Raw genomic sequence first — 20,082 nt, 5'->3', positions numbered from 1 at the left:
ACTAAGTAATTTATATAACTGTTTAATTACCGTTCATATTTCACACTAGGTTTATACTTCAGGCTCCTGGCTAAAAACGTGGGCATATTATATCAACCGTACAAACAGGCACGCAAGGCTGCTTTTTTACTTCTTCAGTTTCCTAGAAATCTGGCTGCTGCAGTAGAAATGAACTATGGTACAAATGTGGATACGAGTATGCTTCATTGTGGGAAACGCATGCGCGCGCGCGCGCACACACACACACACGCACACACGCACACACACACACACACACACACACACACACACACACACACACACACACACACACACACACACACACACACACACACACACACACACACACACACGTTCTTTTTGCTTTAAAAGTAGCATTATTATCCATGTGATATACATGTGTTTGTACGAAAGAAAAATATGTATCAGTAATGAGGGTAATAAATTAGTTTTATTTATATCCACACAACAAACAGCCAAGGCAACATCTTAATTATGCACTGACACGAAACACATCCTTCATCTCGCTCTTTCCATCACTTATACTTTCCTTATCCACACTTCTAGCACCTTACCCACCCTTAGATTCTATTACCTTACACCACCTATACTAAACCCATTATTGCTTCTTTACCCTCACTCTTAGCACTTTACTCCGGCCTTATACACACCACACCCTTTATCCCTTCCTTCCCCTCACTCCTAGCACCTTACCCCGGCCTTATACTCTGTCGCCTTATCTCACCCACACCACATCCCTTATCCCTTCCTTCCCCTCACTTGTACAACTTTACTCCATTCCAACACTGCCACATTATCTCGCCCACACCAAACCTCCCTCATCTCCCTTCCTCCTCATCGAACCACAGCCCCTGCCACTTTGTCCCACCCACTCACTCCCTCGCTCCTACCACTTCCCTTCACCACCACTTCCCATCCTTATCCCATTTCATCTCTGCTCCTCCATACCCACTATTACCTTACCTTTCACAAGCCCCTCCTCTTCGCTCATCTCATTTACCTTCCCAACCACACTCTACCCCACACATTTTCCTCTCACCCCGGCTCCCTCACCCCTAACCCTCAGCCCACAACTCACGCCTTTCATCCCATCACCGACTCCTCTTACTTTCACATTTACCTTACCTGCATCAACACCGAAAAACGCAACTATAATTTATTGTGACGTGCATTAATGAGGTTCATATTATTATTACGTTTATTTTAAATATATCAAACACGAAATCGCGTTTCTTCTGCTGCCACGAACACATTATTTTTGCAAACTTTTAAAGGTATGGATTTATTCATACTAAGTCAACAATTCACTAAGAGATCGAACTCTCCCAAATGGTTTGATAGCAACTATGCCAGAGCAACAGCCCAAAAGTCTTCAGCATGTAACTATTACTTGAAATCAAAAACATCTGAATCACTCTCTCAATTTAAAATTGCTAGAAACCATGCAAAAGCTGTAATAAATCTTGCTAAATCAAACTTCCTTCAAAACCAAGCATCAAAACTACTTAGCAACCATAATGACAATAGAATATTCTGGTCAACTCTCAATTCTTTCAATAATAACTTTAACAAGTCATCATCCATTCCCCCATTAAAATCTCCAGATGGCAACATTACTAATGACCCGCGTGGGAAAGCAGATATCTTTGCCAGTACATTTGCCAGAAATTCTACCTTAGAGGAAGCCAGCCAGAATGTTCTAGCACTAGAACTTGCCTCTCCCAACATTGTTCCACTTAAGATACAGACAAGGTATGTAAAATCCATCCTAGACAATTTACCTACCAACAAGGCTCCAGGCCCAGATGGAATTCCACCAATTGTTTTGAAAAAGTGTTCCCCAGAACTTGCTTCTGTTCTTGCAAAATTATTCAGACTATGCATACGTACTTCTTCATTCCCTAATTTGTGGAAAGAAGCCAATATCCACCCAATTCCAAAGAAAGGAAGTTCCTCTGACCCCTCTGATTACAGAACAATAGCTGTCATCTTCTCTTGGTAAGGTTTTTGAAACTGTAATTAATAAGCACACAGTTAAACATCTTGAATCCAACAACTTAATTAGTGATAGACAATATGGTTTTCGCCAAGAAAGATCCACCATTGACATACTCAATCTCCTAACTCATAGATCTACATGGTAAAACTCATGCAGTAGCCCTGGATATTTCTAAAGCTTTCGACAGAGTGTGGCACCGTTCCCTGTAGTCCAAACTCCCTTACTATGGACTAAACTCTTTATTCCTTTGATTTCATCATATCTCAGCAATAGAAAAATAAGAGTAAAAGTAGATGATGTAACTGTATTTTCCACTTTCCATTCAGTTAACGCCGGCGTGCCGCAGGATCAGTTCTGGCACCAACCCTGTTCCTCGCTCATATTAATGATCTCTTATCTGTCACCCACAATCCACATCCATTCATATGCAGATGACTCAACACTACATAGTTCATTCACACTCAGACATTCATTTGCAAAGTCTGATATCTCTAACTCTCACCTCAGTACAGCCATCTCTTTAAATCAAGACTTATCCACGATCAGTGAATGGGGACAAAACAACCTTGTCTCATTTAATGCTAGTAAAACTAAATATATACAATTTACTAATAGGCAGGTATTGCCAGATTCGTATGTTACCTTCAATGCTACAAATATTCTCATTTTCAAAAGTACTGAAATTCTCGGCGTCTCGCTTAACAATACCCTCAGCTGGACCTCTCATGTCAGATCACTTGCTAAAACCGCCTCAAAGAAACTTGGATTATTGTACTGAGTCCGTAACTTCTTCACTGACGAGCAGTTAGTTATCATTTATAAGAGTAATGTGCGCTCTCAGCTTGAATACTGCTCACACTTGTGGAGCGGATGTGGAGAGGTTGCATTAAAACAAGTAGACAAAATTTAGAACAAGGCTGTTAGAATTATTAATAACCATGCTATTACTAATAAACTACCTCTCCTACAAGTAAGAAGGAATGTTGCCTCCCTTTTGTTATTTTACAGATATTTCTACAGCAAATGCTCAGTCGAAGCGCTTGCCACCTCTCCATGCCTTCCCTCAAAGTGCTACACGGGCAGCTGGCAGCGCTCATGACTGGAATGTCACTCAGCCATACTGCAGAACTTCTGCCTATCAGAATTCTTTCATTCCCCGAACTGCATCTCTCTGGAACTCGCTTCCCCAGAGTTGTTTCCCTCCAGACTTCAACCTACTGCTGTTCAAGTCTAACTGTTACAGATATTTTATGAACAGCGGACACCCGTAATCTGGTGCATGGATTTTTTTTTTAATTCATTTGTTTTTCCTTCTTCTGTTCTGTTATTCAAAAAAAAAAAGGTAAAAGAAAAAACTGCTTTCCTAAGCGCATGACTGTAATAATACATTTTTTTGTTCAGTAATTGCAACCTTAAGTTTGTGTGTGTGTGTGTGTGTGTGTGTGTGTGTGTGTGTGTGTGTGTGTGTGTGTTGGGCACTGGAGAGAGAGAGAGAGAGAGAGAGAGAGAGAGAGAGAGAGAGAGAGAGAGAGAGAATCCCACTTTCACGATCACTTTGACCAACAGGGCTGGAAAAGTTTTGGACGAGAGTGCTATTGGTTTTATATACTAGTTGGTGAAGGTTGTGTTACTGTGGAAGAAATTGTGTGTGTGTGTGTGTGTGTGTGTGTGTGTGTGTGTGTGTGTGTGTGTGTGTGTGTGTGTGTGTTTGTGATCATTAATCCAACAATACGTAGTTACCGTTTGTGTACAAGTACTGCATGTTCGTACCTTCAGTTTGCTTTCACCGTAGGACATCTGTTCCTTTACTCTGATACAACCGAGTCCCTTATATTACCCCATCCTAAGTTTGTTGCCTACTGCCATTTCTTAACCCCCTCCTATACGGCAGTACTACGTGATACTCCCAAGTTTTCCAAATCTGCCAATATACTTTGAAGGCAAGCAGGTACTTATATCAGTGAAACAACCCCTTGCTTCCCTACAGCGGCTGAGAAGTAAACGAAAAATTACGTTGGGGGATGGGGGAGTATTCTTTTTGTAGCCAATAATGGAAGGAGGGAAGGGGAAGAAACTGGGGAGAAAGTTGAGGGAAAGAGGGGAAAGAAACATTACGACTGGAGGAATTAATGTAAGGGACGGGGAGTTTGTGTGTGTGTGTGTGTGTGTGTGTGTGTGTGTGTGTGTGTGTGTGTGTGTGTGTGTGTGTGTGTGTGTGTGTGTGTGTGTGTGTGTGTGTGTGTGTGTGTGTGTGTGTGTGTGTGTGTGTGTGTGTGTGTGTGTGATGGAATTGGTCAAAGTAAAATTTACGAAAAAAAAGAAGAAAAGGAACTGATTGCAAGACAGTGCGGGGTGATACAGGGAGATAGTTGGCTCATTTGGAAAGAAGCGAGAGTGGCAGTGAATGAAAGTGTTATGGATGCTGCGTTATAAGAACACAACCAAAGTCACCATTTTGGGATACCGACATGAACCAGGAAGAAGGCACACTGCAAACAGCATGAGGTGCGTAATTGTGCATGTAGCTTCTGCAGTAACGGGTCTGCTGTGTGCAAGAGACAGAACGATGTGCTTTGTTATGGATACAGAGAAGAGAGTAGTTACTGCACTTTTTGAGAGGTGAAGAACTGGTAATGAAGAGATCTACTTTGATTTGATATTGCATTACTCAGTGTGGGAGAATTCATAAAGTATGCTGTTGGTGTGGGGTGTAGTGGTATTAGTTATGATGACACGGTGTGTGGGAACTGTTCATAGTAACGCTGCACTATGCAAATAACAAGGGTGGAAACAGCGAGGCAGAAAAAAAAAAACACACACCTCAGCAAATGGAAACGTAAGCTGTAAAATTCCCATGTGACACTAGAGGTAAAACTGGACTGCTGTGGCTATGATGGAAAAGACACTAGTAAACACAGGAAAAGTTGCTGTGTGTGTGTGTGTGTGTGTGTGTGTGTGTGTGTGTGTGTGTGTGTGTGTGTGTGTGTGTGTGTGTGTGTGTGAGTGTGTGTGTGTGTGTGTGTGTGTGTGTGTGTGTGTGTGTGTGTGTGTGTGTTTCCATTACAAACAACCCTTCCTCACCTGTCTCTCCCTCTCCCTCTCTCTCTCTCTCCATGTGCTTCATACCATCGTCAGTTTCTCTTTGTCGTTAGCAATGATTCAATAAAATTGTTCGCGATACATACTATAATTCTTTTCCCTCTTACTGTCTCTTTTACTCCTCTCATTAGCGTTCTCTTCCTGATGTCCATTCCTTGACTCCTACTGTCCACTTCCAGCTCTCCCCTTTACTCCCTCTTTTATCACTTCCTTTTATTCTTCTTGTTAGTGTTTCTCCTTCAGTTCTCCCCTCCCTCTCTCTCTTGACACTTTACTTGTGACTTTCACTTTCTCTGACTACAGATTTTCATTCCTTTCTCTACTCAAATTTTCTGCTTACCCCCCCATTCTCTCTCTCTCTCTCTCTCTCTCTCTCTCTCTCTCCAGCTGGACTTTTTTTTTTTATGCGAGGAAGAAGGAACCAAAGGCCATGAGCCCGCAGTAACAGTTCCCTCCAAGAGAAAAACAAAATACAATAGAGAGCCAAATTCAAGATCCGATCATTTTGGGATGCCTGGACACACTGCGTTTGAAAGACTGGAGATCATAGGCAGCAGGAAATACAGACAGAGGGAGACAGTTCCAGAGCTGACTTGTTGCATAAATGAAAGACTGGGAGTAACGATTAACTCTTGCATTAGAGAGTTGGACAGAAAAGGGATGAGAGTTTGCTGCCAGACGGGTGCTACGCGCCCGTCGTAGAGGTGGAGGAATGCAAGCAGACAGTTCAGAGGAGCAGTGACCATTAAAGTAGCGATAGAAGAGATAAAGATGCAACAGTGCAGCGAAGAGACAGAGGTTGAAGGGAGTCAGTAAGAGGAGGAGTGAGACGAAAAGCCTTTGACTCCACCCTATTGAGAAGGGCTGTATGTGGGGAGCCTCCTCACACATGGGAGTTATACTCCACACAGGGGCGGATAAAACCCCTGTACAGAGTCAACAATTGTTCATGGGTAAAGAAAGAGCGGAGTCGGCTTAGCACACCCAATCTCTTGGAAGCAGATTTTACAAGAGATGTAATATGATCTTTCCACGATAAGTTCCGAGTAAATGAAACCCCAGGCATGTTCAAGGATGGTGCAGGATTAAGCTGAATATTATTAAACATTAATGGGTATACCTGTGGAAGCTTTTGTCGGGTTGATAGGTGTAAGAACTGAGTCTTAGATGCATTAAAAACAACCATATTATTTTTACCCCAGTCAGAGATACGAGCCAAGTCAGACATTAGGTGTACCATAGCCTCATCCCTTGTTTGTTGAAGCAACTGTTGAGATGGGCGTTGTGGGAACCGAATGGAAAGGTGAAGGGTGGAGTCATCAGCGTATGAGTGGATAGGGTTAGATGTACAGCTTAGAAGATCATTGATGAATAAAAGGAAGAGAGTTGGTGATAGGACAGAGCCCTGAGGAACACCACTGTTGATAGATCTAGGAGAAGAACGATGGCCGTCTACAACAGCGGCTATAGAACGACCAGAAAGGAAGCTAGCGATGAAGGCACAGATAGAAGGATAGAAACCGTAGGAGGGCAGTTTGGAAATTAAAGATTTATGCCAGACTCGATCGAAAGCCTTTGAGATGTCAAGTGCAATGGCAAAGCTTTCGCCAAAGTCCTGAAAGGAGGATGACCAGGAGTCTGAAAGGTAGGTGAGAAGATCGCCAGTGGAGCGTCCCTGACGGAACCCATACTGACGATCAGAAAGAAGGTTGTGATAGGAAAGATGCCTTAAAATTTTTCTATTGAGAATTGACTCGAAAACTTTTGAAATACAGGACGTTAAAGCAATTGGACGATAGTTGGAGAGTTGGGAATGGTCACTCTTCTTTGGGACTGGCTGAATGAGAGCAAACTTCCAGCAAGAAGGAAAGGTACAAGTTGACAGACAAAGGCGAAAGAGTTTGCCTAGGCAGGGTGTAAGCACAGAAGCACAGTTCTTGAGAGCAACAGGAGGGACCCCATCAGGCCCATATGGCTTGTTAGTACTGAGGCCAGTGATGGCAGAAAATACATCAACTGAAGAAATTTTAATGTCAGCCATGAGGAAGTCAGAGGGGGGAAGTGATGGAGGAACAGCGCCGGAATCGTCTAAGGTGGAACTGGAGGAGAAAGTCTGTGCAAAGAGATCTGCTTTATCAGTAGAAGAAATAGCTACAGAACCATCAGAGTAGAAAAGAGGAGGGAAGGATGATGAGGTAAAGTTGTTAGAAAGATTTTTGGCAAGATGCCAGAAGGAGCGGGAAGAATTCGAGTTGGAGAGTTGAGAGCATTTAGTATGGATGAAATTATTTTTAGTAGAGCGAAGAACAGACTTAGCACGATTCCGGGCAGAAACGTAAAGATGATGTGATTCAGGGGTGGGTTGGCTCCGGTACCATTTGTAGGCCCTCTCCTTGTTGCGGACAGCATTAGAACAAGCATGATTAAACCAAGGCTTTCTTGCGTTAGTCAAAGGATATGAGAAAGGAATGTATGCTTCCATGCCCGAGAGAATAACCTCCGTAATGCGCAAGGCACACTCAGATGGCTCCCGGCCATGGAAGCAATAATCATTCCAGGGAAAATCAAAGCAGTACTGCCTGAGGGCCTCCCAGTCCGCAGCTCCGAAATGCTACAGACGACGTTTCCCTGGAGGGTCCACAGGCCGTACCGGAGTGATAGGACAGGTTAAGGTAATAAGGTTGTGATCAGAGGAGCCCAACGGAGAGAAAAGGTTAACAGAGTAAGCAGAAGGATTAGTTGTGAGGAAGAGGTCAAGTATGTTGGAGCTCTCTCCAAGGCGGTCAGGGATACGGGTAGGGTGCTGTACAAGCTGCTCTAGGTCATTAAGGATAGAAAAGATGTAGGCTTGTTCACCAGGTGGATCCGTGAAAGGAGAGGAGAGTCAAAGGTGGTGGTGAACATTGAAATCTCCTAGAATGGAGATTTCAGAGAAAAGAGAAATGGATAGAATGTGTTCCATCGTAGAAGTAAGATAGTCGAAGAATTTTTGATAGTCAGTAGAATTAGGGGATAAGTAAACAGCACAGATATATTTTGTCAGAGAATGACAGGAAAGCCGAAGCCAGAGTGTAGAGAATTCAGAAGAATCTAGTTCAGGATCACGAGAGCAAGATAAGTCGTTGCGTATATATAAACAACAGCCACCTTTGGCTTTGAAATGAGTATAGAGAAAGTAGGAGGATACAGAAAAGGGTTTGCTGTCAGTTGCCTCAGACAGCTGAGTCTCCGTTAGAAAAAGAAGGTGAGGTTTAGAGGAGGAGAGGTGGTGCTCAACAGAGCGAAAGTTAGAGGAAAGGCCGCGAATGTTGCAGAAATGAAGAAGAAGAGAGTCAGACAGTGGTTCCAGGCACCTCGAGTCGTCATCGGGAGAGGGGCGGATGGTGGGGGCATTTATGGTCCCCCCCCCCTGGGGACTCCGAGGCTGTGTGTTGTGACGCCATGATTTTTGATTTTTGGAAAAGGAAGTGTAGTGTGTACTGTGCATGTAGTTTGGTGTAGATAGAGAAATTTGTACTGGAGAGCATGCTGGCCTACTCTCTGTGTAACTGAGACACTGAAAAAGTTCAGCAAAGGGGGATGGTCAGGAACTAGTCCTGAGGGCTGATGAAACGGGAGCTCCAGCACTCCCTGTCATCAGCTTTCCATCCACCTCGGGAGTACTGCCCTGCTCGACTGGTGCTACAGTCTACTCCTCAACTCTTTGTCAACATTCTTCTCCAAAAATTTTCGTCTCATTTAACTTTTGTGTCCCGCTTAACAACAACAACAACAACTACTACCACTGTTACTGCTACAAATTACTGTTCCTACTACTGCTACTACTACTACAAGTATTACTGCTAATGATAATAATATTTATAATGATAATAATAATAATAATAATAATAATAATAATAATAATAATAATAATAATACAGTAATAATAATAATAACAACAACAACAACAACAATAATTATAATAATAATAATAATAATAATAACAACATTAATATCGTAGTATTTTGAGGATTGCCAAGGAAATGTTCTTTTGGTGGTTCAGCAGTAAGGGTGAGGGAGGAGGACATGAGGGAGGAGAGAGAGCACTATCTTGTTTACAAAATCCTCATACACGTTGTGTAACAGTTGTATGGTGTCATGCTGGAGGGGCCAAGTTCACTACTGCCACACAACACACTACTCACATAACAACCAACAGGAGATAAAAATATATATTGGAAACAAGATGATAGATTTTATTCTAATACATTTCACCAAAAGGTAAGAATAAAATGTCCTTCCAAGGCAGTATGTGAGGAAATGTAAGAAGTAAAATATACAGACAAGATAGAAATGTGGAGGGAATGAAAGAAAAATGTTAGGGAGAAGAAAAGCACATTGGAGAACTGGTGAGACTGAGAAGGTAGCTGGACTATTGTGGCGACGAGGGGAACGACATGTGTGTGTGTGTGTGTGTGTGTGTGTGTGTGTGTGTGTGTGTGTGTGTGATAAAATCTCATATACTGACCTAAGAATGATATGGTAGGCAAACTTTAGCAGCTGTCAAAATACATTTCAGTAGTCTCAGGTCACCAAACACTGGTTATGTAATTTATCCTATTAAATGAATTAAATAAGTGCTTATAAACAGTTAAAAGACGCCAAATAGAAACCCCATATGCTCCTTGTAATATTATCTTTATCAGCCTACATAAAGAGACAAAAATGAAGTAAGGGGAGGTAAAAAAGAGTGAGAAGGAAGAGAAGGAAGGAGTCAGGGAGGGAAGGTGAAAGAACTGAGGGAGGTTAAATGGAGATGATGTGTGAAAGGGGAGAGTGGAAATGAAGAGTGATGATGTTAAAGGTAATGAAAGGGATGGGAGATGGGGAGAAGTGGGGAGGAGGAAGATGAGGGCAGAGAGAGAAAATGTGAAAGATAGAAATCTCAAACAGCGAATTACTTTGGTATATTATCCAGAATATCCTATGTTACTGAAGCGTCGGACTGGTGGTGCGAAAGGAGATTACCTCTGAGAGATAGGAGGGTGTCAGACGTCACAAGCAAAGTGGGCACAGACAAGGAATATAGAAAATGCGAAAGTCGACAATAAAATGAAGAAAGATGTGAAATTGAAATGTACAAATTTACAACACTGACAGATGAGGAACTAAAAAAAGAGTATTCTAAAGATAGGAGATACACACAATAAAACGTTTAACATAATATTTGGTGCAACAGCAAAAACTGAGATAAATAATGAAAATTGTGAGAAATATGGAACTGGAACTGCAAGAAAAATATTAATGAAAGCTGAACAAATGTGAGAAGAGTAAATATGAGAAAAGGAAGAAACTTCATACGAAAACATTGACAATTACCAACATATCAATACGAGAATGAAAGTTGAACATTAAGAGAACTATCTATCTATTTATTTATTGCCAGACGCCTCAATCCCGTACGGGGTGGCCACAAACAAATCTCCTCCACATCACCCTGTCCCCCGCCATTTCACTGCCCTACTCCCAACTCATACCCCCCTCTCTCATATACCTCTCCACTCCATCCCATCCTCGGCCTCCCCCTCCCTCTCCCCCCCTCCACCTCACTCACATACACTCTCCTCGTCAGTCTCTCACCCTCCATCCTCTCTACATAGCCAAACCACTTCAGTGTGTTCCTCCTAACACATTCTATCACACCCACATCCACACCACAACGCTCCTTTATATCCTTATTTGTCAGCCTGTCTCTCTACGTGTCTCCACAGGCTCCTCTTAAATAACTCATTTCCACTGCTCACACTCATGACTTGTGTCCTTCCAACAACGTCAAAGCTGCACTTCCATACGTACTGCCATGTAGTAACTTTTTCACTTCCATGCTCACTTCCCTGTTTCTTATCACTGCTTTCAAGGAACCAGCAACTTTTCTTCCTTGTTGTGCCCTTTCAAGCACTTCACCCTCCAAAATTCCATCCTTACTCATCACACTCCCCAGGTACTTAAACGTACTCACATTATCCAATTCCTCACCATCCAACCTCGCTGTACATTCACTGACTTCACCTCTGTCAAAGACCATAACTTTACTCTTCCCTACATTCATCTTTAGATTCCGTTTCTTACACACTCTCCCAGACTCTTCCACCAAGCCTTGGAGCTCCTCTTCGTTTTCACATAACAACAGAGTATCATCTGCAAACAACACAGAGAGAACTATGAAAAGAGAATCAGGGAGTAAGACAAAGCATTAGGTATATTGCTGCATCAGAGGAATCACTGTATATGAATTCGGAGAGAAAATGGTGGCACAAAACAACAAATACAATACAAAACTACTAAAGAATAAGGACGAACACATACGACAACGAAATGAGACGGAAACAGATTCAGGAGAAGAAAATGATAGGGAATGTTGATTAAGATGGACCAGCCAGCAACACAACAGTTCGTAAGCCTTTCATTATCGCTGGGAAACAATTACCGTGCCATAAAGTGTGACTTGATATTTCATGGGTATGACGATTAAAAAAAATAGGTAAAGTTGGTTGGCAGAGCAGATAAATTCCAGATATATTTTATATTATTTCATTATACTGCCTTTCCAACCACAAGCGAGTCCCTTCCATAAACCCTGTGAATGAGTTTTGTCACTGCCACTGACGTCATTACACAGTGCTCTTTTGGTATGTCTTTCGCTTTCTTTAAATCAAATATCAATATCAATGGCAGCAGAACCAGAAATTACTAGAGCCGCAAAAAACAGAATCTGAGTCAGTACATGAGGTGGTGGTGTGGATCACAACTGGAAAGGAAGTCATCACAAGTACAGTATAATACAATGATTTTTCAGTATATATTCTTCTTGCATAAAGTTTTTTTTTTTTTTCCACCCCCAGTCCTCATCAATCTCACCTTCTCTCCCTTCTCCGTCTATTTTCGCACAACTTGGTCAAGACAAATTCGAAGGCAAAGCTGGACATTATATACATTTACATCCGTCTGTTATGATGTGGCAGGGATAAACCAGCTCTGCTGTCGGGCCCTGCTGCGGATGTCACTGATTGCATTGCGCAGTTGACCCTTGTGTGGTGTGGTGCGGTGAGGATCTGTCCGTTCTCCCCTTTGGGGCTAAGATGCAAATGAATGTGTTTGAATGGATGAGTAAATGGGGAGTGTGTCGTCCTGTCTCGGCTACCTCCCTTTCCTTGGGGGAAGCAGCCTAGGTATATAGATAGATAGATAGACATCCGTCCACATTCCGTTAGAGCCTACACAAACACATACAATCACGTGAACTAGAATTTACCTTGACTTGCAGCCTATACTTAAGCACGTAATGCTGATTATGTACTGTACATGCAAACACGCACGTACTACCATAAATAATCGCATAATTAAGCACACACACACACACACACACACACACACACACACACACACACTTCGGACGCAAGCACGCACGGATATTCAGAGCTAAAGCTCAGTTATCCCCTAGAAAGCTACATTAATAATCACCTTCATAACAATTTAACGAGCCACATGTGATATATTAGCATGAAACGTACCCAGGTAACAGCGCTCTCTCTCTCTCTCTCTCTCATTCTCTCCGGTACATTTCATCTCCCTACCATTTTCTTTCCTCCATTCTCATATATTATCATTTCTCTATTAATCGTTCCCTACTCCTCCCTCATTCCTCTTCTCATTTTCTTCACCTTTCCTTTCCCTTAGCTTGCCGTCTCTCACTTTATTCTTTACTCTTACTTTTTTTCTAATCTAAAGCTCTTTCCTCCCTTCTCCTTTCCTCTTTCCTTGCTTCCCACTTTTCCCTGATCTCTTCAGTTCTCTCCTTTGATACTCCATTAGGGCAGTTAGTTTTGCCGTAGCAAATAGTCTCGTTACTTGACACTATGGCAACTTTTGTATGCTTTCTATACACTCCATATTTTTCCTACATCTCTAATTTTCCCTTTCCTCCTTTCTCCCTCGCACTTTCTTCCCTATCTCCTTCCAAACTCTCTCCAATCTCCACCCCATCTCCCAGTCCTCCTCCTCTTTTTCCACCATCCATTCTCTCTCCTTCTAATGTTTCTTTTCCTCTCCTACATCAGTTGTCTGAACTTGCCATTTTCTTCATTGTAACCTACACGCTACAACTGACCAATCTCTCTCTCTCTCTCTCTCTCTCTCTCTCTCTCTCTAACTTTCGTTTTGTATTTGTTATTTTTTCTTTACCCTTTACACAACAAAACGTATCGTTTAGTTTATTTTTAGTCTTCTTTCACCGTCACTCACTTTTCTCTCTTTTATCCCAGGGCGCCTACGATCTCTCTCTCTCTCTCTCTCTCTCTCTCTCTCTCTCTCTCTCTCTCTCTCTCTCTCTCTCTCTCTGTCAGGTGGTGATGTAAGAGAGTAAAGTGAGAAAAATTAGGTGAAGGAATCAGACGAGAGGAAGGAAACGAGAAGAGGAGGGTAGAAAGGGAGGGAGTAGGGAGAGGTGGATGGAAGGTTAGGGTGGAGAGGGATGAAGGAAGGGAGACCGCCCATAGAGGAAAGTATGAGGGAAGGAAAAAACAAGGAAAAGGGTGAGAGGTAGGAAGAGGGAGGGAGGAATGATAGTGTGTATGAGAGATGAGGGAGAGATGAGGGAAGTGAGGAGAGGAGGGAGGAAGGAAGAGGAAAGATGATGAAGGGAAATAAAGGAAAGGAAGGAAAAAATAACATAAAGGTCATGGTAAAGGAAAGAAGTAACAAGAAAGCGAAAGAGATTCAGGATGAAAGCTAATGGAATGAGGAGGGAAAATGGGAGGAGGAGGAAAACGGGAAAACAACAGAATCATAAAATCAAAAGGAGAGAAGAGTGAAAAGAAAAGGAAAAACAGGAAACAAACGAACCTGGAATAACAACCACGACAATTAAAAGCTATCATTAGAAAAAATAAAACAGCAGGCCTTGGTACACAGCCACGAAGGTAAACCAACAAAGACACAGGATGACAAGAACATAGAAATGGAATGACCCTTAAGGGAAAAAATAATAAATATCTACATTTTCAAAGGTTACGGTTTAAAAATCGTTATGTACAAAAAAAATCTGAATAATTGCCATCTTCTAAAGTTTGATAAAAATTGATAAAAAGTGTATATGGTGATAAGTTTAGGTGAAAATGTGAGAAAAATAGGACATAATAATAATGTTGGGGCAATTAATGAGTGATAATGCAGGTGAAAATAAATGGGATAAATATGGTACAGTAGCAATGTTGGGGCAATTACTGAGAGAGAGAGAGAGAGAGAGAGAGAGAGAGAGAGAGAGAGAGAGAGAGAGTTACATAGATACACAGACCTTACGGTCCCTACGAGGTGGTCCGGCCTTAATATTAATATGCCTTAATACAAATACAGTGCAAAGGAGCGGGAGAAAAGGATAGCACAGCAGAAGGCTCTCTCCCCCACCCTGCAGACCCTCCGGCATTTGCCGTACAGGAAACAAGAGAGGAAGTAATACCTTGCAGGAATGAAAACCATGAAGGAATTGTATAGGATCGGCAGAAAGTAGAATAATATGGAAAAGGAAAAGTTAGGCATACAGCCACATAGTCTACTGTATGCGTGCATTTTTTTTTATTTTTTTATATAAAAAGATGAATGGAATGTTTATCTATTATATTATACCCTAAAATATTGTTTATGTTGATTACTGGTATAAGTGTATTGTGTCTAATAGATAGATGAATGTAGAAGCCACTATACAATATTTGCTCCATCCCAACTAAACGTTACCAATTGCGTCGAGATACATGTCCAGTCCCTTTTTAAATATATTTATGATAACTCTCTCAATCACATTCCCAGGGAGTTTATTCCATTCGCTTACAACATAGTAAGTGAAGAAGTTTTTGGTTGTATCAAGATTAGCCCTCCTTGCTTGCAGCTTCATACCATTTTCTCGAGTTACAGTCTCGGCAATTACTGTGAATAGCTTGCATGAATCAATATTACTAACGCCTTTTAGAATCTTAAAACGTTCAATCAGCTGTCCCCTGAGTCTCCGTTTTCTAAGAGAGAATAGGTATAATTCCCTGAGTCTCTCAAGATATCGTTTATTCCTCAGGGACGGGATTATTGGACCGCTTCTAGTATTTCTGTATCTTTAGCTATGTGAGGCGTCTAAAATTGCACTGCACACTCCAAGTGTGACCTGACTATGCTCTTGTGTAGGGGGATTACAATATCTTTGCTTTTATATGTAAAATGACTTTTGATGAAGCCTAGGGCCCTGTTGGCTTTATTGGCGGCAAAGATACATTGATTTGAACATTTTAGGTCGTCTGAAATTAGTATGCCTAGATCCTTAACTAGTGAGGACTTGCTAATGATTTGGCCCTTCATTTCGTAATCATACCTTTTGTTTTTCTTCCCACATTGGGGTACCTGAGATTTACTTATATTGTAGGGCATTTGCCATTTTTCTGACCAGCTGACAATTTTGTTAAGGTCATTTTGAAGGCTAATTCTGTCTTCTTCAATTTATATAATGTTGCCGATATTTGTATCGTCGGCAAATTTAGAAATGGAGTTGTTTAAGCCAACATCGATATCGTTAATATATATAATGAATAGGACTGGTCCCAACACCGATCCCTGAGGAACACCACTGGTCACTGGAGCCCAGTCTGACTCCACTCCATTTATAACGACTCGTTGCTTTCTCTCGCTTATCCAGCAACGAATCCACCTATGAATATTTCCATCAGTTACAAGTAGTCTTACTTTTGTCATTAGTTTATGATGCGGCACTTTGTCAAAAGCTTGCTGGAAATCTAAGTAGATAATATCAAGAGACCTGGTACAATCATTCATTTTAAAGTGTATTGTAAACCTCAATTAAATTTGTCACGCATGATCTCCGCATTCTAAAGCTATGCTGGCTGTTCATAATTACGTTATTAGTTTCTAGGAACTCAACTATCCTATCTCTAGTTAGTGATTCGAGGATCTTTCCCAAGACAGAGGTCAGCCTAATTGGTCTATAATTACCTGGTTGATTCCTATCGCCCTATTTATATCTAGGAGTCACGTTAGCCAGTCTCCAGTCTGCTGGAACCTTTCCTTGTTGTAATAAGGAGAGAGAGAGAGAGAGAGAGAGAGAGAGAGAGAGAGAGAGAGAGAGAGAGAGAGAGAGAGAGAATAATGTAGTGTCAATAACCAGATGCCTTGAGAATACGAATAATAGTGTTGGCTGGAGACATACTTCAAGATTTATATGAAGAGAGACAGAGGAAATGAGTTCATCCCTCACACCACCTCTCATTTTAGTTGAACGAACTAATGTTTTTCCTTATTTTCCATTGTTCTGTAAAGTTGTGTTTTTACCGTGGAAAGATATGTTAGACTGTTCTCCCCCATCCATCTCTCTCTCTCTCTCTGAAGCCCCACCTACCTAGACGCTTCAGGGGCCATTGAACCACCACATATTATATCAGATTAACGTACTGGGCAACTGAGGCCTTGTTTGTATGTGTAGGAGGGGTTAGAAACAAGAAAGTACCACCACGAGGGGAGATAAGTAATAATGCAGACAGAAAGTGAAAAAGTAGAGCAAGTAATCATACTTCAAAAGGAGAAGACATGAAGTGATGAGGTTTATGCTGCAAGTATGTCTTGTATATTGGCCCCTAATCTGAATTGCAGGATGAAAGTGCGAGAGGGAACGCGTGTTTGATGTTTATGATGTTGATGATCATGACAATGAGGAGATGGAGAGAATAAGAAGACGGAAATCAAAGGAGAATTAAAGGCTGATAAGTGGAGGAAAAGACTGCAAAACTGAAGGATGAAAGAAATGATACATAAATAGGGAGAAAGGAATAGGATTAAGCTGAGTAACAGTGTAAGTGAAGAGTGTTGTACTGATCGTGATAGAGCTGTATTTGCGGTGCAGGTGGGTTTTGGGTCTGGTGCAGCCGTGTCACACAAGGTTTTCAACGGCACTGTACCAAAAAAAGCACTGCCAGCTAGGATGCACTCACTGTATTGTACCACAGTGGACCAATACTGCATTGGCCACCACTGCCAAGCTTACCCAGACCCAAGAATGTCCGTCCCTTCTACCACCTGCCATCTTTACCTAAGCATACGAGTGCCTTTCCCTTCCACCACAATTTTAAGTTAACTTTATAGAATACTTTACTTCTTTACAGAATTCATGTCTCGTACACTTGCTCTACATCTTTCATTTCAAAAGTACATCTGATAAAACAAACCGGCATTGATGAAAACTGACACCAAAATGGGTGAGAGAATGACCTGACCTCTGCGTAATGGAAAGACTCACTAAGGTCCAAAAGGAAATGTAAAGTATGTAACATTCACACAAGGAAACTAGAACGCATTCAGAAAGCGCATACTTCCGCCAATGCCATTGTCATTAAAAAGGATCCGGATCCGGATTCCTGGAAAAATTGTGTGAAATACATAGAATCCCGATCCGTCCCCAAATTTAAGCAATTGTTCCTTGACCCATGGTCCACTTTTCCACAAAATTTGATTGAAATCTTTCAGAACTTTTAGAGATATTGTGCGGGATACATAAGATCCGGATCTGGATCCGTATCAAAATTTAATCAATTATTTATTGGACCATGGCCCACCTTTCCACAAAATTTCATTGAAACACATTGAGAACTTTTGGAGATATGATGTGAACAAACATAATTAAAAACATACCCGCCACAAACTTCGTTGGCAGAGGTAATGACTGGAGAAATATTGAAGGGAAACAGAGAGAAACAAGATCAAAGGAATGAAGTGAGTTCTCGAGGATGGAGAAAAAGAAAACATCTGAAAAGAAGGAATAAAATGAGGTTGGAGAAATAACTGGGAGAGTAATACAGAAAGGAGAAAGGAAAAACGGAAAGCAGGAAAGAGAAAGCACAGGAGAGAAAGGTAGATAAAAAGGAGCAGAAATGAGGAGAATACGGGGAAAAATGTAGGCAAATGGACTGGGGACAACCCTGCCATTACAAATAAACTACCTCCCCTGCATGTAAGAAGGAATGTTGCCTCCCTTGCATTATTTTACAGATATTTTTATGGCAAATGCTCAGATGAAGTTGCGTCCATTGTGCCACCTCTCCATGCCTTCCCTTGTGCTACACGGGCATCTGGTAGCACTCATGACTGGAATGTCACTCAGCCATATTGCAGAATTCTTGCCTATCAGAATTCTTTCATTCCCCGAACTGCATCTCTTTGGAACTCACTTCCCCAGAGTTGTTTCCCTCCAAACTTCAACCCACAGCTGTCCAAGTCTAACTGTTACAGATATTTTATGAACAGAGTGCACCAGTAATCTGGTGTATGGATTTTTTTTTTATTCATTTTTTTTCCTTCCTCTGTTCTGTTATAAAAAAAAATAAATCACCTTGGATGAGATACAGTCTGGTAAGCAATGGATTAATTGACAGATCGAAATAAAAATAAACATAAAGGTTAAACAACAAACGAAAAGAAAAATAACAGACACACACACACACACACACACACACACACTTCCTCCTTCCCTGTCTACACACTTCATCACACCGTGCTACTCTGGCCCTCTCCCTCTACATTTTCTTGAGTACTTCCTCCTCTCACCCCGTCACAGTTGTCACCAGATGTTGCTTTCTCTCTCTCTCTCTCTCTCTCTCTCTCTCTCTCTCTCTCTCTCTCTCATTTTTGCAGTTTCATATCTTTCATTTCCTCTCCTTGTCTCTTTCTCCTCCTTCATGATTTTCTTTCCTTCTGTTACCCAGAACATGTCTTTTTTCCCTCTTTCCTTCCTCGCTCATAATTTACTCTCTTCATTTTTCTCCAGAATTCATCATCATCATCATTACCACATCCTTTTCTTATTCCTCCTTTTCTTGCTCTTTCCCTCCAGCAATTGTTTCTTTCCTTCCCACCACTTCCTTCTTTCTCTCTGTTTCTCCCTCCACAATTCTCAGCTCCCTAACCCCCCCCCCCCACCAATTACAATCACATCAATTTTTCGTTTGTTACCACGCCCCATCCTTACTTTTGAATTCTGTGTGTGTGTGTGTGTGTGTGTGTGTGTGTGTGTGTGTTTTCGTTTTTTGATCTCTTTCTCACTTCTCCAATCCCATTCCTTCTCTGACTCTGTTATTTACATGCGCTGTTTTTCCGTTCCCTCTCTTATATTCCACCTGCCTCACGTTCGTATTCTCACTAGCACAGTTTCTTTTTTCGGATGGTGTCAAAAGGTGTAATAAGAAGGTAAACTTTCTTCTTCCTCAGGCCGTCAACCTTGTCGCTTCCCACAAGTACCAAAAGGAGACACAAATGTGGATAGTCGAAATTACTTGCTTTTGGGTTCAAAGTCAAACTTTCTCCCACTGACATAATAGTTTCATCATTTGTAAGAATACGGTATATGATATATATTTACATACAGTAATTTACTGAATACATAAGAAAAAAAATGAAATGTAAGAAAAAATGCAGGCACAGTGTATATAATAAATACACACGATATCATGACCCTGGGCTGAGACATGTTAGAATTATAAGTGAGGCAGAGACGTATTCCTTGGTATTATGGTGAGTGTGTTGGTAAAGGCAACTCCTTAACTCACCTTTCAGCCTAACAATGACAACCACGTGACTGTACCATTTTGACAGCCGGATCCACGATGTGTGTGTGTGTGTGTGTGTGTGTGTGTGTGTGTGTGTGTGTGTGTGTGTGTGTGTGTGTGTGTGTGTGTGTGTGTGTGTGTGTGTGTGTGTGTGTGTGTGTGTGTGTGTGTGTGTGTGTTTTCACCTCCCTCATCCCTAAGACACTTAGTTACTCTTATTTCTTCTTACTGCCTCCAAACGGTTTTTGATACTGGTACAGGTTTTTCAAATGCCGAAAGTTTGATACAAATTTTATTAATTCATCCATTCTCTCTCAGTCTGATCACCTGGTGGTAGAA

The sequence above is a fragment of the Coenobita brevimanus genome, chromosome 17 (genome assembly GCF_032717465.1).
Source record: "Coenobita brevimanus isolate Jiangsu-jjx chromosome 17, ASM3271746v2, whole genome shotgun sequence".
Lineage (NCBI taxonomy): Eukaryota > Metazoa > Arthropoda > Malacostraca > Decapoda > Coenobitidae > Coenobita > Coenobita brevimanus.
The sequence above is the reverse complement of the archived record's forward strand: the minus strand, read 5'-3'. Positions refer to the sequence as shown.